We start from the raw sequence: 13,266 nt of genomic DNA on the forward strand, positions 1-13,266 counted from the left end.
TTTGACCTCAGACTTTTCAGAGTTCCCAGTTGTCTTGAAAGCGCCATAAGTCAGTCGAGTGAACTATCCCTTATTATAACATCTTTGGTCTGATAGGCGCTTATGTGACAACCAGAATGCATTGTATGACATCAACAAAGACGGTGCCACACATAGCTGGAAAATAGCTTAGCATTAGCTCATCATAATCAGTACAGCATTCAAAAAAGTATTTTACACACGTGTGTCCATTACAATCTACGCAAGAATCGGAATGCATGATTTGTCACCAGTACTTGAAAACATGTGAATAAAACAGTAAATACATTATGCTCCATACGGTATGCTACAGTCGAAACGACAACATGATATACATCAAATAAGGCACTTACTTTGATAGGAACACACACATGTCCAAAGTTACTATTTCTAAGGAAAATAACAAAAACAATGCGAGTGCCAGTCAGAAAATGTGCCAGGGGGAAAAAGTTTGTGCAAGGCCTGTTCTCACTAGAGACGTGCAATGTCTTCATACTTGATCTGGGGAAACACCGGGGAAGTGCTTAGGCTCTCGTTGAAGAGCGAAGTTTGTCCGGCTCAGTAAAGCCTCAAACATAAATTGTCTGCAACAGTGAAATGGGATACTTCTTATGTGAATTAACGAAGAGGCGGAATTCAACCCGTGACGTGATAAGCGTGTCTGCTAAATTACTAAAATGTCAAATGTATATAAACCCTGGATAAGAGCGTGCGTCTGCTAAATGTTTTGAGGACAAATGTAGATGTATTTAAGTATTTTTTGTTGTAGTGAGGAAAGTAACAGTACTTTCAAAAAATTATACTTAAGGAAATGTTTCATATATTTATATATTTTACATTTTTTAGGTGTATCTCACAATTTAATTTAAGGGTATGCATTATGGTGTCTGTAATAGAATAAACGTGGCTAAATCAAAATGTAGACATTAATAAATGCATTTCTATAGCTTCCAATATATTTTTTACTATGGTGGGTTAGTGCCATGATCGAGGCGCAGTGGCTTAAAAACAGCACCCCCTGACAGTCATTTAGTGCATAAATCATTGGTCTGGACCTATTTGTCTGACAGTGGAGATAAACCACTGACAGCTGAACAAAGCTCGCTACAGAACAAAAAAAATATGACCAGGCAAGGGGTACATTTCAATTGATTTGTTAATCCAGTTGTGTTCCATATTTCAAGAACATTCTATTTTAAATGATTTACTCTGCATCATAAATATGACCACAGACGATGGGATTTCGTCTGAGCTTTTACAGGCATGTCTGACTAGTCTTCTTTCACAAAAGAGGGATAAAAAGATACTGAACATAAGTTACGCCGAGTACGTCTTACAGCATTTAACTGTGCAGGGAGACAAGGAGTTCCAGCGGTGAGCATTCAGCACTGCTCACATTGAGACTGATCGGGACAGAACCTTGTTGCCTCGGAAAGAATTTGGTCAAACAAATACTGCAGGTCCCAAATGCTATGTGGAAACGTATAAATATCAAGTTTTCCTTTGCAATTATGAACTCCCAGGGCAAAAAAAGAAGAAGGCAAAGACGCTTGGGCTAAATTTGGATGGGGACATGCAAATGTCTGTCTTGTTTTGTGCCTTGTTTACAAGCTTGTTGGGGTTTGAAGTGGTGTGGATCTGACAGGGGAATCGACAGGGGACGGGAGTATGTGGTGGGGGGGTTGAGGGGTAGCAGAGCGCTGAGGCACAGTTCTCCTTTAATTTCTACATTAAGGAGTTTTCTAAATTTAGTCCTGAGTGCAGGCTCCTGCTTTTTCACTGACATGTGGCAGAGCTAGTCAGGAATTTGCCTGTTTCAGCATGGATGATTCATACTCAGGTGCCTGTGTATCTAAAATCCTGCTGTACAAACATGTGACCTAAGGGACCAGAGAGCATACAGCTCTCACTTTGACTTAGATTAAACAACTTCATAGAAACTTGAACATAATATTTTAGAATGGATCTTTCTTGTGTGGCTTCAAGGCATCTTTAAATCAAGACCTAGGTCAATACTCTAGTCTATGTTGAAGAGCACAGAGAAAAGAATCCTTCCATCAAATTATTGGCAGTGGTGCATATCTCGACAAGACGCACCCATGTCTGTGGCAATTCTGTGGCAACAGAGGGTTAAAAATAACACAGGGGAGCCAAAGCCAGCCTGTGTCTGCCACATCGTAAATATCAAACTGATATGTTTACAGCCAACGGCAGGCCAGCACAAGTTTAGGGCGCAGGGGAGCTCAAATCTCCATGGCGCGGTCATGGGCGACATTGCTTCCTTCACTAATCTCCATATGTTGACGTGTAAAATGCAGGACCACACACAAGCCCGAATACCTCAAAACACAGCATCTCACCTACAGTTGGACACCTTCCAACCACATGGAATCAACACAGGTGGTATGCTGAGGGGCCGCCCAACGCCACGGGACCCTTTGAAATGGCTGAGAACCTATATGGGAATTGACGTCTATGTGGAGAGGTGGAAAAATGAGCTCAGAGGCTGGTCTAAGGGCAAGAGAACTATACCAGACAAGCTTCTTCTCTCAAGTAAACCAAACATCTCTGTACGGTAACAAACACTTAGCTAGCTACTGCAAACCAGACACTCCAACCATGCTCTCACTATAATTTAATGTAGGCCCAATATACATAATAAAGCTCATTCACATAAAGATGTTACAGTCTGCCTTAAAGGTGTTAATAGTTTAAAACCCAAATTAATTCTGGGAAAATAATAACCTGAAAATGTTTACATTTTCCACATCAGAAATTTAAGTTAAAAGCAATGTTCACTGGAAAAACTGTAAAACATTAAACATGCTATAATTACAGATTTTACGACACACGCCTCAGATGGATAATTTCAATAAAGCACTATATCAAAAACAGATTTGCGACATTCTGGAGATAAAAGCCATGGAAAATAATAATATAGATTAGATAAACGCCATTTGTTCATTCATGGGGAGGATTGTGAACAAAGTGGCTAATGAAGACCAGACTGACAATCTGACACGGAGAGGAGAGCAGGCTTTCTGAGGAGGCCCTGTCTGAGGGCTCACATGAGAAATGGGATTGGCACATGGGGGACAGAGGCAGCTTTTGGCCCACAAAGAATGTAAACAGCCAAATCAAACTTAATCAGGAGAGCAAGGGCCTGAATAGGAAACTGTGGGCGTCCTTTCAACTTCAAAAGGCAGCCCTGTAATGGTGCCATTTCAAAGTTTCACACTGAGCTGCCTACTGTAAGCAGCGCAGGAACATGTCCCAAAAAATGCCTGACAAGAAACCCTTTTATTCCAAGCTTCAAAGGGCAAGCTCCCGTGGGCTGTCTGTCTGAGATGAGCGGGGAAATATTGAAAGTCACCACACCTGAGAGACGGGCTTGTAGGGGTTGTGTGTGTGTATTAATTTCCTTCAAATTCTTAGCCCTCAACTCTGATCTTTGCACATGCATTATTTGTACTGTGTATAAACTGTAGTCTCCCTGTTCATTTGTTGAATGACCTTAGACAAATATCCAGGACATGAGAATATAATGATAGTGAAGTGGGAGTAGCATTTGTCCACTTAGCATTTGTCCACTTAGACTGAGTTTGAGCATTGAGTCCCCAAAAAACTATGCAGTTTGTAGCTGCGAGGGGGGGTCCCTTGCAATTCCCAGCCCTAATATGTAGGTCAGGGGTTCCCAAACTTTTTTGACCCACGACCCCATTTTGATTTTAAAAAACTCACCCCGGCATGTCAAAAGAGTTATGTAATCAACGGCCAATGTTAACTTTTTTTTTTAAATTGGGGTTATGACAGTCTATTACAAATCAGTCTGACAGTACTTTTGACAGTATTTCAATCTGAAGGATGATTTGAAGTGACAAATGCATCACAAAGGTATTGGGACGTTCAGAAGATCAGTCAAATATGTATGATCTTTTGTGTAGAAAAGAACATCGATGTTCTTTCCCCCCCATTCTGATTTAGTGTCTAGTCTCCACTCTGTTATAATTAGTCATGTGTGGCCTGATGGCATTCAAAGGGAAACAGAAGACACATACATGTTCCTGAGAGTCTTATCTTTCAGTGATGGTGTCATAATATTTTGTAGCTTAAACTGTTCAATAGTCACATTTGTAGGAAGAAAACAGAAACCCCTCTGTTTATCACCACCGCATCTAGCGGCTACCAGAGGTTACTGACGTAACCCAGGTTCTATAAACCAAGCAGTGTTTTTTTTTTTTTTTTTTTTTACTTTTTCTTCACGACCCCATTTTCAAATCAGCCGACCCCACGTGGGGTTGCGATCCCTAGTTTGGAAAACGCTGATGTAGGTGGTCTTTCAGACAGGATTGCATGAACGTACCCGTACAGCTTGTGAAGAAACATTCATCTTGATCCTTGTAACTCATTCAATGCCTGTAACACTGACAAGCTGTAGACATAAGCTTACATTCCAGTTGGAAATAAACTGCTTTAGAATGTCTGGTGGTATCACCATTGGGTCTACTACAACATCTTGGATTCACATCATCTGATGCGCTTCCCAGGTGATCACTGAGTGGAAAGCAGCAGTTGCCTTGTTTGGGATAGTGGCTCAGAGACAGAAATCCTATTTCTGCCGAGCCATTTAAGGTTTGTCTTGAAGCTTAATGTCTTTCCCATTTGGAATGCACCAATTTGAGAAGGCCATAAAAACAGAAACAATATACTGGTTTATTACTTGTAACATGTACATGTGGTATCACTAGCAACTCCTTATTCTGGGAGTCCAATTAAAAGAGGCTGTGGCTGCTGGTGATGAAAAGGCCATACCGCAGTGCCTGACAAGCCTGAGCATACCCTGTCAGAAAGACTCACCGGTGGCAATACTGCAGCAAATTAAATAAGTTGTCATCAATAATAGAGGTGAAATCTTGAGTCCACCCTGCTGTCGGGTCTGGATCCTCCAGACAGGCCCTCGCCTCGCTCCTCTCTGCTGAGCAGCTGTCTTGACTAATATCATTGGATGGGTCTTAACATGATTATTGCTGGGCTCTTAACATAACCCTACGTGACGCATACTTTATGCGAGAACTATGTATGGCTGTCAAGAGTCAATGCACACTCATTAAATGGATACCATAGGTAGACATGTGTAGTTAACATGTCTTATGTTCTGGGAAGCGCAGCAGTTCTGAGTGGCGCAGCGGTCTAAGACACTGCATCTCAGTGCAAGAAGCATCACTAGAGTCCCTGGTTCAAATCCAGACTGTATCACATCCGGCCGTGATTGGGAGTCCCATAGGGCGCCGCACAATTGGCCCAGCGTCATCCGGGTTCGGCCAGGGTAGACCGTCATTTTAAATAAGAATTAGTTCTTAACTGACTTGCCTAGTTAAATAAAAATTAAATAAAAGATGAAGAAGCATTTTGTTTAGAATGATTGATAATAGTAGTTAAGGTTTCTGACTAGATTAATGGCTCACTCTTTCTAAACATAAAAAATACCCCACATAACACTCAGTATGAGATTTTAACCTAAATAATGCAAGATATATCTACCTAAATGTATTACTTAAGATATAAACTACATAGACAAATTATAACTGTACTTGAGAATACATTTCTTACCTGTGTCGTTTCAGAATCCTATTTAACTGGTTTTGACGTTCCAATTAGTAAGGGATAATCAATGAAGGGCTATGCGATCTGGAAAATAATGAATGACGAGCTAGCAGTGGAACTACCCTTCCACAAAGTTGCATTATTTTCCAGAGAACGAATAGAGCCCCGAGCTAACTATCCCTTTTAGACCATGGCTATAATTTCGCACATTTACCCCTGGATATGTGTTCATTTGCAGGTAGAAATGTGTTCAACATCCACTGAAGTCGATTGCAGGTTTGCTAGATAGCGACAGTAGTTGCTATAACCAAACAAACAGACTTGCTAGTTTAGCTAACCAAACCATCAGTCCTACCTTGCTATTAAGAAAATCTAATTCAACAATGCCAATAATGTTTTCAATTAGACTTTTGCTTTCAAAAGCAGCTCAAACATAGAACATGTAATAATGAACTATATATATTGTTTAATAACTAGGCAAGTCAGTTAAGAACAAATTAGTTAAGAACAGACCTCCTGTGGGAACGGGGGCTGGGATTAAATGATATATATATTAAAATAAATAACATATAAATATAGGACAAAACACACATCACGATTAGAGACAACACAACACTATAGCCATTGAATTCTACCGTGCATTATACGGAAATAATGCACGCTCTAGAATGCCCTTCAAGCCAATCAGAAACAAATATTCAACAATCCCATTGGTATAATTAAGCAATAGGGCCAAAGGTGTCTCAAGTTGAGGGAGCGTGTAATTGGCTGCTGACTGCAGGAATGTCCACGGCTGTTCCCAGAGAATGTAATGTTAATTTCTCTACTATAAGCCGCCTGCAAAGTAATTTTTTTGAATTTGGCAGTACGTTCAACCAGCCTCACAACCGCAGACCACATGTATGGCGTTGTGTGGGTGAGTGGTTTGCTGTTGTGAACAGAGTGCCCCGTGGTGGTGGGGTTATGGTATGGGCAGGCATAAGCTACGGACAATGAACACAATTGCATTTTATCGATGGCAATTTGAAAGCACAAAAATACTGTGATGAGATCCTGAGGCCCATTGTGAGGCCCATTTTTTCTTAAGGTATCTTTGATCAACAAATGTATAACTGTATTCCCAGTCATGTGAAATGTATAGATTAGGGCCTAATGAATGTATTTCCTCATGAACTGTAACTCAGTAAAATCAATGAAATTGTTGCACGTAGCATTAATATTTTTGTTCAATTTAAAGCAAATGGAATTTGTAATAGGCATACCTTATTTAAGCAATAAAGCCCGGGGGTGTGGTATATTGGCCAATATACCATGGCTAAGGGCTGTTCTTTTGCAGTGTGGAGTGCCTGGATACAGCCCTTAGCCGTGGTATATTGGCAATATACCACAAACCCCCAAGGTGCCTTATTACTATTATAAAACTGCTTACCAACATAATTAGAGCATTAAAAATAAATGTTTTGTTATACGGTCTGATATACCACAGCTGTCAGCCAATCAGCATTCAGGGCTCAAACCACCCAGTTTATAAATGCAATTAGAAACTGGGTTGTTCGAGCCCTGAATGCTGATTGGTAATAGCTGTGTTATATCAGACCATATACCATGGGTAAAATAAAACATTTATTTTTACTGCTCTAATTACATTGGTAACCAGTTTATAATAGCAATAAGGCACCTCGGGGGTTTGGGGTATATTGCCAATACACCACGGTTAAGGGCTGTATCCAGGCACTCCACACTGCATAAGAGCAGCACTTAGCCATGGTATATTGGCCATATATTGACCACCCCCACCGGCCTTATTGCTTAAATAAGGTAGGCCTATTACAAATTCCATTTGATTTACACTGACCAAAAACCAGGGTCTGTAGTGACGCAGTGCCTTAGGGAGCCTTATTGTCCCCAGCACAAGGTGCACCTGTGTAATGATCATGCTGTTTAATCAGCTTCTTGATATGCCACATCTGTCAGGTGGATGGATTATCTTGGCATGGGAGAAATGCTCACTCATGTTGTGTTTATATTTTTTGTTCAGTGTAGATAACTGTGGCCATAAAGTTATATGAACTTAATGACCATTTCAAAATGAAATGTAATCAATGTTGACTTTATTGCTATACAGAATGTAAGGCAGAACGCTTTAACTATTTAAATAAAGACACAATAAGAGCCTATGTGCAACTCTCAATTGTCGGGGGTTAGGCTACAGTGGGTACAATATGAGGCATTATATTCGTGGCGCCAAAAGCACACCTCGCGTGAGAATCATAAATCAGTCATAAAAGCGTAAGGCTATTTTCCTTCTACAAAAAAAATATTTCAGACGGAGAGCCTAGGTTACATGGAAATATTCCTCCGGAAAATCCCTGAACCAGTTGAACGCAAAATAGAGTGAACAAATTCAGATAGGGAAAGAACAGTAGGAGCCTGCCGTCAAATACACCGTCAAATACACCCACATTGTATTTTCAAACATACAATGATTTCAAGAGCCAACGGTACATGTCGCACCCGGCAAAATAGCTGAGAAAACACATCCCTGTGATTGAGATCAACCTGTTCCCTGGCCGCAGAAGACCATGGCGGACACTCCGTAGCATGGAAAACAATGGTCGAAAATAAACGGCATACGGATGAATAACAAAATATTTTCGGCACCTTTTAAATAGACTTCATTCTAATCTTGGGATGGAAATATTGTCCATCGAAAAGGGCACGCATTGTCTCATTCCCCCTCCTGACATGATGTGCAAAAACCCGTGAGACTCAGTGACGTGTACATTTCAAACATTCCTTTGATAGTAGCCTAGGCCACCTGAATCGATATTACACCCCCTATTAATTTGAGAATCATTAGCCTACTGTTGTAGGCTGTAAAATACATGCAAAAACGACACATCCACGAAATCGGAGTTGAATAGGCTTTTAGTGGGCAACTAGGTTAATTGAAATTTACCAATCAGAATAAAAGCCAAAAATAAAAAGTAACCAAATATTGATTTGAAAGGATTAACTAGACTATATAGGCTACATTAATACGTATGTTGTGATTGGTAGTAGTTTGTTTAAATGTAACAAAAAGCCTTCACAATAAGTGTATCCCTCATGAAAACGAACACATTCGCGAATCACATTCATTGGGACTATTCAATAACACCTTCATTCTATAGGCCTATTGATTAACCAATCACGTTTGCCTAATATGCAAAAATGACACTCCCAAGTTGCTTCTGTCGATTAGTCAACAGTCAATTCAAATTTCAGTCTTAGATAACTTTAACCTGTGAAATCAAAATAAAATAAGCGATTTATCAAATTTGGGTAGGCCTATACGTGCTCAATTTAAACTGCAGTGTATGCTCATACAGAACTATAAATTATAAAGCAGATAAACATCTTATAGAAGCAAAAGTGGCTCGAGCACTCATAATGCATTTAAAATATATTGAGCGCACAATTCAAACGAAATAAAACATACAACTTGGTTATTTAGTTAATGGTAAACTATTACAGATTGAAATAACGCAAACTTGAACTTGGGTAAGAATACCCATGTCTACAGCCCATGGCTACGCATAAAGAGTAAACATCACAATTTCGCTGGCCTGTATATCAAAACACTTATTTTTTCTACAGATTAACACAACCACGACATAAACTAGACATCAGCAAACTGTTTTTGTTTTTAAAATAGCTACCGAGTTGCCTAGATGCAGGCAAAACACTTCCCTAAAAAAGGAGCACGAGGCTTCGCGATAAGCTTTTCGCGAAAATAATAACTATAAACAGCTATTATGAAATGTATGCTATCACAACATTTTGTATATTTCTTATTCAAACGCAATATTTCCCAGTGTAAAACAGATAACATAAGTCACCTAACTCTTCTGCACCCATCTCGTTTCAGCACCACAGCGCCACCCGCGAGAGCTCGAGACAACCAATGCACTTATTTTCTTTAACCAAATTATTCAAACAAAACGCATCAAGAACATCAAATACATCCTCTCAAAAGGTATTAAGTTTCCAGTTTTGCACTAGAATAGTCTTCCATGAGAGTGGAATCGCCTTTGCTCCCGGAATTGCCATAGTGACCGCTTCCCCGCGGCCATGATGTCTGATCGATGGGAATTGAACAAAGAGGATCAATTTCCGATCAACGAGAGAGCCGCTTTAATCAATGGGAGAAGAGAGCTCCAAAAGCGGCCACAAACACCGGCAAAGAGGGGCTCAAGAGCGAAGCCACAACTCGACAACGGTTTGCCACGCATAAGGCTTCAAGAAAGCAGAGAAACTTTAAGGAAAAAGGCTGACCTGCAGCTGCTGTAAATCAAAGCGCTTCCAATATTGAAACATCGATCCCGCATTGGCCGCCATCTTGAGACATATTGAGACGGAGTGAGAGGCTGATACAGAGAGAGCGAGGGGCTGGAGTTCAGTAGAAAGGAGGGGGAGCGCACGCAAAACACGGAGCGGAGCAATTGAACAGGGACATCGCTTATTGAACATGGGCGTGGAATGGAGTTATTGAACATGAACCTGTGATATTGAATAGGGCCACAGAATAGAATTATTGAACGGGAGTTGGCAATTTCTTTAACAGCTAAAACATGGGATGGATTTTCCATGTAGATCGTGAACAATGCTGAAAGATTTGTTGTCGAGTGTGTGTTTTGGACTGATTTTATTCGTTTTTCGACATGTGATTGCCAATATTGATATTTCATATAGGCTACTATCCATTAGATTAGGCAATGCGTGAGAAATGTAGTATTAGCCTACTCTTGTTTTACATGTAGCCTATTATTTCTGCTATTCTTTCTGTAGCCTAATTTCTGTGTGCTACTTATTTATCATTGCTCAAATGCATTTATTAATTGTTGGATTAAGATTATCATTCTATAATATTTCGTTTTACACTAATCATGTTAATAGTTTTGGTGTTTTAAACCGTTAGTTCTATTTCATGTAAATATTATCTTATTTATTGAAGTGTTTTTAAGAATAACACTGTGAAAGGTGGTTAGAACAATTTTATTGTAAATTATTTTTTATTGTAAATTCTTTACATGGACTTTATTTAGTAAATGTAGTGACTAAGATGTATAGTTTGCATTGTGAAAACATTTTAATTATTTGACTGCATGGCCGAATGTTTTATCAATACTTCAGCAGTCTCAGCAATGTGTGCTTGAATTTGAACTTGAATTTGGGAGAACAGCGCCCCTGTAGATCTGAAATGGGAATACAAGCAATCTGCTGCAATCTATAGTTTTCATGTTGTGCTGTATATACTATTCTACTTTCGATTGGAAAGTTTCCATATTTGTTCTTTAAAATTCATTCACAACACCTTTTATCAGTCTTGTAGGTAGAAAAATAGCCTAACGTCTACTTAAATAATTTAATCACAACTTTGATGTTTTTGTTTAATATAGAACAAAGAAACACATGTCAAGTAACTCATGCAAAACTTTAACACATTTAAGAACTTGAATATTGCTGGATTTCAGTTAGAATTATTTTAAAATCACCAATAAAAATAATGTAATCACAGTGATTATATAACCAAGTTTTGTTCACTGCTAAACAGTATACTATTGACAACATTATTTATTTGCCTTGGCCTGAATGTAGTGTTATATTTTCATATATATTGTTTCCCTTATTCACACTCTGTTCCACATTGTTATGCTGATAAAGGTTATTTACATAAAATACATAATATAAACTTGCATTTGTATTTTGCACTTTTGCTAAACCCTGCACAGTGTATAATGATACATTTAGCCGTTATTAAAGCTACCATTTTTCCAGACTATTTGCATGTAATTTTACAAGAATGTTTGCTTCAATGATAAGCTGGGAAATTTCCATTCTGTTTCATTTGCAGGAAATAATATAGCCTGTCTAAGTTACCATAGAATCAGAGGCTGTTTTGGCCAGCCACAATTACTCCTGTTGAAAATCCCTGGCTCTTAAAGTTATTTGGCATATAAGTGGCAGAATAACTTGTTGAAAAGTAGGGGCTATTGGGTAACGAGAAACACCAGACACATTTAACATTTAACACAATCCCATGGCACTGCATGCAAGCCAACTTGTAGAGAGGGAAATGCACACTTGTTCGACCCCGTCATTTTATGCATGTAATCGTACATGTATTTAAGATCCCCCATAAGACATAGCGTACCATTGGAATGCAGACCAAACTAGTCTGTTCTCCTAAACATATGAAATGTATAATCCCACTCGCTCAGACAGACATTATGTTATCTAATGAATCATTCTAAGAAGCAAAGAGTACATGAATGTCTTTAGGTGAAACATCTGTGGATTCTATTAAACTACAAAATTGCCTTCCAACTTATGCAGCCGATGAACTGATGTACTCAAACAAGTTATCTTTGACTACTTCATTTCAAATTCCATACATTCGGAAGACTACCAAATACATCACACACCTAAGCAAACCATACGATAGAGTCAATTTATTCATAGTGAGTCAAAACCTCCTAAAATCCCTCATAAAACTCCTGTCAGCTCATTCATGGCTGCACTTTACATTTATGAGTGACTTTTTCCCCCTTCACCCGTATACATTTCCTGTCAGTTAATGCTTGGGCTGGGTGGGGTGCACAGTGATTAGAAATCAAACCTGAAAGACAGGCCAGCTTTCATGGGTATCATTAGTGAAAGAAAGAGAGAGACACCTTGTCAGTATTATCTCACCATGTCTGTTGTCATGCACTTTCCCCCACTAGAACCCTCCCAGGCCCAGGGAGTGGTCTAGAACGATCTCAATTAAATGAGTAGAGTAGAAGAACATACAAAGGCAAACAAACAATCATACGTACAGTACAGACAGATTGGTTGACAGATAGACAGATGAGACACACACACAAACACACAAACACAATGACATAATCATAATCATGGAGAATATATAGCTATATATATATATATATATAGCTCTTTTAGACTATTTATTACAAAGAAATGCTCAACTTGTAATGAGACTAATGGCTCTGTTCAACCCATATAGTTTCATTTCTGAATGGAGTAAAGATGAGTCTCAATTAATCTAGACTTGTGCAGAAATGTTGAACAAATGTATACTGTCCTATCTCCAGAAGGAGGCTTTAAAGAGGATACATTACAGTAATAAAAGACAATCCTGGAAAAAAAACATTCTGAAAGCAGTTCAGATTTAAATGCATGTATCACTTTTTCTCTCCACAAACATATATTTATTTTAATAAAATTACTATGTTGGCCTTATTCTCTCTCTCTCTCTCTCTCTCTCTCTCTCTCTCTCTCTCTCTCTCTCTCTCTCTCACTCTCTCTCGTCTCTCTCTCTCTCTCTCTCCTCTCTTCTCTCTCTCTCTCTCTCTCTTTCTCTCTCTCTCTTCTCTCTCTCTTCTCTTCTCTCCTCTCTCTCTCTCTCTCTCTCTCTCTCTCTCTCTCTCTCTCTCTCTCTCTCTCTCTCTCTCTCTCTCTCTCTCTCTCTCTCTCTCTCTCTCTCTCTCTCTCTCTCTCTCCTTCTCTATTTCCCTTTCTGCTACCTCCCTTCTCCCCCCTCTCTCTATCTCTTTCTCTATCCTTCCTGTCTCTCTTCCCCTCTTTCTCGCTCATTTCCTC

The sequence above is a fragment of the Salvelinus sp. IW2-2015 genome, linkage group LG20, assembly GCF_002910315.2.
Source record: "Salvelinus sp. IW2-2015 linkage group LG20, ASM291031v2, whole genome shotgun sequence".
In the NCBI taxonomy this organism is placed as follows: domain Eukaryota; kingdom Metazoa; phylum Chordata; class Actinopteri; order Salmoniformes; family Salmonidae; genus Salvelinus; species Salvelinus sp. IW2-2015.